At 40.2% G+C, this 6,288-nt stretch overlaps 1 long non-coding RNA gene across 1 annotated transcript in view; it reads right to left on the reverse strand.

Annotated features, from left to right (window-relative positions):
• The window catches only part of LOC125617669, a 59,556-nt gene that overhangs the window by 52,254 nt on the left and 1,014 nt on the right, over window positions 1-6,288 (reverse strand). Inside the window, exon 2 of the long non-coding RNA XR_007348750.1 lies at window positions 1,596-1,710. This is a non-coding gene — a long non-coding RNA (uncharacterized LOC125617669). The remainder of the gene's footprint in view (window positions 1-1,595; window positions 1,711-6,288) is intronic.

Here is a 6,288-nt window from a genome sequence, read left to right on the forward strand (position 1 = left end):
CCCTGGTCTATTTCCTACCACCTACCTTTGTCCAGCACAGTGGTCTGTTTCCACATAATCCAGGCCCTTGCCAGTGGGACCTCATGAGACTGCATGAATATGTGAACTCAGGAACTTTGTCTACTCAGGAGGGGTGCTCTGCAGGAGGTCTTGGGGGAGCTCACTCAGGCCAGGGATTCTGAGCCATATTTTGTGCCAGGAACTCTGTTGGCAGTCTGGAGATGTCTCTTGACCCTTCCTCAGAATTATGTTTGTTTTTTTCCTCCCTTCTACTGGAGATTGAACCCAGGGCTTGTGCATGCTAGACAAGTGCTCTACCACTGAGTTATATTTCCAGCCCTTTTTATTTTGAGATAGGGTCTCATTAAGTTGCCTATGCTGGCCTTGAATTTGTGATCGTCCGGGGATCGAATCCACAAGTGCTTAACCACTGATCCACATCCCCAGCCCTTTCAATTTTTTTTTTTTTTTTTTTTTTTAACATTTGGAGACAGGGTCTTGCTAAATTGCTTAGGGACTTGCTAAATTGTGGAGGCTGGACTCAAACTTGCAATCCTCCTGCCTCAGGCTCCTGAGTCACTGGGATTACAGACATGCAATACCGCTCCTAGCTCCAGGATTGTTTTAAAAATTCATAAAATATGGATCATAAGATTGAAGGATTACCAATTGACTTACTTTGCCAAAATGTTAAAAAATTATGATAGTAACAAATATGCTTCTCTTAGTAATGAACAAACTATTTTGGGAATTCTATAACCACTGTAGTAGGATATAAAAATATATTTCTATTAGTGACAAGTCCCAGGTATGACTGATACTACTGGGGGTTTGCTTGCATTTATAATTGAAGGAAATGCTAATTTTTAGTTAGAGGTTGAGGTTAATAAAAATAAAAAGTCTAATTTCTTTTTCTTGCTCAAATTCTAGGACCCTCCCTTCCCCTGAGGGTCTGGGGAAGGTGAGACCCCTGGATTAGGCTGACCAAGTGTGCAAATGATCGAGTGTGAGCTGTCTAGTTGGAAGCCAGAACCATAAGCCTAAATGATCTGAGGCCCAGAAGGATGAGATCAGCCACAAGTCCTAAGAAAGCATTTAATGAGGAATCTGAATTTGGTTAAAAAATAAGCAACTAGTTCCAGATATTGGATGAGGCAGACCTGTCTAGATAGCAGTTCATGTGAAATAAGGCCCCTTGATATTCACAAAATGAGCCAAATGGTTAATGAGGATAACAATAAGACTGAATTAATAGACTCAGGGTTCTGGTCACAAATCTAATAATCCTGCAAAAACCTACACAGGTCAGACCACTGTGCACCGTAATTTAAGATGGGCACTGGCAGGTTAAGAGTTTAGAAGCCAGAACCCAGAATAATAAGCAATAGAGGCCAAGTAGTAAACTGATAATGCCCAAATCTCCAAGCCCAGACTCTCAAGCTCTAGACCTATAATGCAACCTGAAGTTCACGTGAACTTCAGTCTTAACATGTTCAAACCTCCTCCTCCACAGTATCCTGACTCAGTGAGTGGCAGCCACATCCACTCAGCTGCACAAGGTATCATCCTTGACAACCCTCCTTCCTTACCCTTACCTGCCATGGCCAATCCAGTACAAAGCTCATTTGGTTCTGCCATCCCAGTCTTCTTGGAACTTGTCATTTCCATCTTGATTGCCCTCCTGATACTTCCTCCATCTTCCCTGGACCACTGTAATTGTACCCAAAGTGGTTATCTCACTCTTGGAGAGCACTCTCTGGTTTGTTTCTGGCCCTGCAAACACTGTGATCTTTAAAAACATATAATCTAGCTGGATGTGGTGGTGCACGCCTGTGATCTCAGATGCAGGAGGATCACAACTTTGAGACCAGCCTCAGCAATTTAGCAAGTCCCTAAGCAAATTAGTGAGATCATGTTTCAAATTTAAAAAAAGGGTTGGGGATATGACACTGTGGTTAAGTGCCTCTGGGTTCAGTCCCCAGCAGAATCATCATCATCATCTTTGCATAATCTGATTTTACTCCTTTATCAAACCTTTTAGTGGTTTCTTATTCATCCTTATTTTAAAAAATTTTTTTATTAGCTACACATGACATTACAATGATCTTGGCAATTCATACATTTGAATCAATTGGGGTATAATTTCTCAATTTTCTGATTGTACAGATTGCAGAATCACACTGGTCATAGAGTCACCTATATACATACAGCAATCATAATGTCTATTCTATCATCCTTATTTTTAAAATTATTATTATTATTATTTTGTGGTGCTGGGGATCAAATCCAAGGCCTTGCAGATGCTAGACAAATATTCTACCACTGAGCTACACCCACAGCCCTCCATCAAGGTTTAAAGAACAAAATCTTCCTGGCTAAGATTGGTCCCGGTTCTCCTCCCCAGCACTCTTCTGTCCCTCCCCATGTACCACTGAGTTTTTAGTTTCCCCCAAAGGCCAGTCCTTCTGGCCACATGGGCTTTGTAGCATGTTGTCCCCCCACCTGGAACAATGTCCCCTATAGTCTGCCTTGTTAACTCCTGCTTGCCCTTCAGCAATCTTACCCAACCAGGTCAAATTCCCTAATGACACTCTCAGAGCACATGAATCCCTTCTTTGTAGCATTTATCATAGGTGTGATTTTACATGTATTTGTGTATTTTTTTTTTTAAAAAAACACCTGCTTCTTTTGCTTGACTGTAAGCTGCACAAGGGCAAATTCCTGGAACACATGACTCAATAAATCTTGGTTGAAAGAAAGAATTATATTAAACATGTGAAGGGCTAACATGATTCTGTGCACTTAAGAGAACTAGGATTAAAAAAATTTATAGAAGATAATGATAATATTTTAGTGAGCACATACTATATACCATGTATAATACTATTACACGTATCTTTTTTTTTAAAGAATTTCTTAGAGAGAGAGAGAGAGAGAGAGAGAGAGAGAGAGAGAATTTTAATATTTATTTTTTAGTTATCGGCGGACACAACATCTTTGTTTGTATGTGGTGCTGAGGATCGAACCGGGCCGCACGCACTCCAGGCAAGCGCGCTACCGCTTGAGCCACATCCCCAGCCCCACATATCTTATTTAACACAATGTATGAATTAGTTAAAATTATTAACTTCTGTTAGGCTACGCCAAAGGCAGCATAGCCAGTAAATAGTAAAGTTGGTAGGAAGTGGGCCTGTCTCCTGGTTCTTTCCTCTAGGATGCTGTTTGAGGGGAGGAGTTATGAGATGTTTTATCTCAGGAGCTTTCAAGTACAGGCAGGACAAGCCTGTGCTTGACAGGGCTATGAAATTGTGATCTTTGCACGATTTTAGCTCCTAAATTCCCTTCTTAGACCTAGCTGGATTATCAAGCTGATTTTCTTCCTCAAGTCCAATTCTAGAAACTCAGGCTGAGTTTAGTTCCTGCCATCAGACAGCTTGCCCATATCCATTAGGACAGTGCTCTCCCAAAGAACTGTCAGGATAGAAATGGTCTATCCCTATGGTCCGATGGGCTGCTACCAGCCTCCTGTGGCTGTTGAGTACTTGAAACAGGGTTAGTGTAACTGAGAGACTGGCTTTAAATTTTTATTTTAGTGAATTTAAATGTAAATGGCCACAGGTGGCTTGTGGCTACAATACTTGACAACACAGCCTTAGAGTGTAGGGAACTGTGACATGATCTGTCCAGTCCCTCCTGCCTGCTCCCTCTAAAATGAAGCATATGGCTTCTCTTGGTGTTACACTGATGCCATTGAATGGAATATGCTGCTTTTTATTTTTTTAATTTTTTTATTGGTTGTTCAAAACATTACAAAGCTCTTGACATATCATATTTCATACATTTGATTCAAGTGGGTTATGAACTCCCATTTTTACCCCGAATACAGATTGCAGAATCACATCGGTTACAAATCCACGTTTTTACATATTGCCATACTAGTGACTGTTGTATTCTGCTACCTTTCTATCCTCTACTATCCCCCCCTCCCCTCCCCTCCCATCTTCTCTCTCTACCCCATCTNCCTTAGTAAACATCTTTGCATGCTTAACTCAGTACCATGTGGGGGAATTTCCATATGACACATTCCCAAAGATGGAGTTTCCAGGTCAAAAGATAGTCACATTAAAACTGTTGGTAGAGGGACTGGGGTTGTGGCTTGTGGTAGAGCACTTGCCTCACATACATGAGCCCCTAGGTTTGATCCTCATCACCACATATAAATAAACAAGGAAAAGAAAGGTATTATGTCCATCTACAACTGAAAAAAAAAAAAAAAAAAAAAACTGTTGGTAGAGGGCTGGGGTTGTGGCTCAGCGGTAGAGCGCTCGCTTGGCAAGTGTGAGGCCCTGGGTTTGATCTTCAGCACCACATAAAAATAAATAAAATAAAGGTATTGTGTCCAACTACAACTAAAAAATAAAACAAAACAAAATTGTTAGTAGAAACAAGGGTTTAACCTTATCCTTGGGAGATATGTTTTAAGATTCCCAGTGGATTCCTGAAACCCTAGGTAGTACCAAACTCTCTATATACTTTCTTTCTTCCTATATATACCTAAGTATGATAAAGTTTAATTTATTAATTAGATACAGTGAGAGATTAACAATAAATACTAATAAAAAGGAACAATTATAATATACTATAATAAAATTTATTTAAAATTTATGAATTGCTTACTTTTGGAATTTTCCATTTAATATTTTCAGACCACAATGGACTGTAAGCACCTGAAACCTAAAAAAAGCAAAACTACAAATGGGGGAGGGAATGAAGCTATAATCTGGAACATCCCCAGTATGTTGAAAACATGGTCCTGCATGGTGCCATTGGAAGGTTGTGGAAACTTTTAAAGATGTGGGTTCTAATGGGATGTCTTCAGATCAAAGGGAGTTTGTCCTTAAAGGGGTCAGTGGGATCCCAGCTCTCCTCTTCTCTTTCACTCCCTAATCATTGCTGAGCGGTTTTGCTCTACTCTGCAATCCTGCCATAATGTACCACCGTGTGCCTAAAGCAATGGAATCAATTGATTGTGAACTGAAACTTCTAAAACCATGAGCCAAAATAAATCTTTTATTTTTATAAATTGATTACTTCAGGCATTTGTTAAAGTAATGGAAAGCTGACTAACACAGGGGGACTACTGTATGGACAAACTTTCCTTAAAAAAAAGGTGAGACTAAGCTGTGTGCAGTGAGTGGCACATGCTTATGTTCACAGCTACTAGGCAGGTTGAGGCAGGAGGATGGCAAATTCCAGGCTAGCCTGGGGAACTTAGTGAGACCCCGTCTCAAAATAAAAAATAAAAAGGGCTGGGATGTAGCTTAGTGGTAGACTGTCCTGAGTCCAATCTCAGTGTGTGGGTATGTCTCTATCAGCTTTCAAGTGTCTGAGTATGTTCCTAAGCCTGGCCAATATGAAGCCTTGATTTTTTTTTTTTTTTTAAATTTTTGCTCCTTTAGTTTCTGGTATTTTTGTTACTTTAACTTCCTTTCCCTAATTTCAACTGAAGTGACAATTTTAAAATCTCTTTAAAAGGCATTTGTATTTCTTCTGCTGTTTATCTTTTGCCAATCTTTCTGCTTCTTTTTCTTATTGCTTTGTAAGAGCTTTGTGCAGTTTGTCTATCTTATCAAACAGTTCTCCCCAGACTGTATAATTTGTTTTATAACCTTACTTAGTGTTTGCCATAAAGAAGCACTGTCAGTTTTGTGCTGTTCTTTGAGAAACTTAAAACACTGACTGCTAAACAAACAGGGAATAACAAAACACATGTGCTACAAAGTGTAACTAAGTCTTACAGCCCTTACCATTTTGGTAAACCGTCCCTGGCAAATGCACTTCAAATCCCAGATTCACTTTCTAGCTGTCTGATTGTAGGCAAATTTCTTAGCTTCGCTGGGCTCTGGCCTTCTATTCTGTTAAGTGAGAATAACAGAATTTGCTTTATAGGAATTTTGGGGGAAATAATGTAGTTCTGGTTTAGGCTGAAGGCTTTCCTTTGACTTTCCTGCAGAACTCATAAATCAAATCAGAAAAACAACTGCTTTCTTTTACTAATTGTGTTCGAGTTGAGTGGGGTGGCACACGCCTATAACACCAGCGACTGGAGGGGGGGCGGTGTTTAGGAAGGAGGATGGCAAATTCCAGGCCAGCTTCAGCAATTTAGCGAGACCCCGTCTCAAAAAATAAAAAGGGCTGGGGATGCAGCTCAGTGGCAAAGCGTCCCTGGTTTAATCCTCAAAACCACAAAACAAAAAATCCAAAACAAACAAACAAACCCCCCCCCCC

Source organism: Marmota marmota, unplaced genomic scaffold (assembly GCF_001458135.2).
Source record: "Marmota marmota marmota unplaced genomic scaffold, marMar, whole genome shotgun sequence".
In the NCBI taxonomy this organism is placed as follows: Eukaryota; Metazoa; Chordata; class Mammalia; order Rodentia; family Sciuridae; genus Marmota; species Marmota marmota.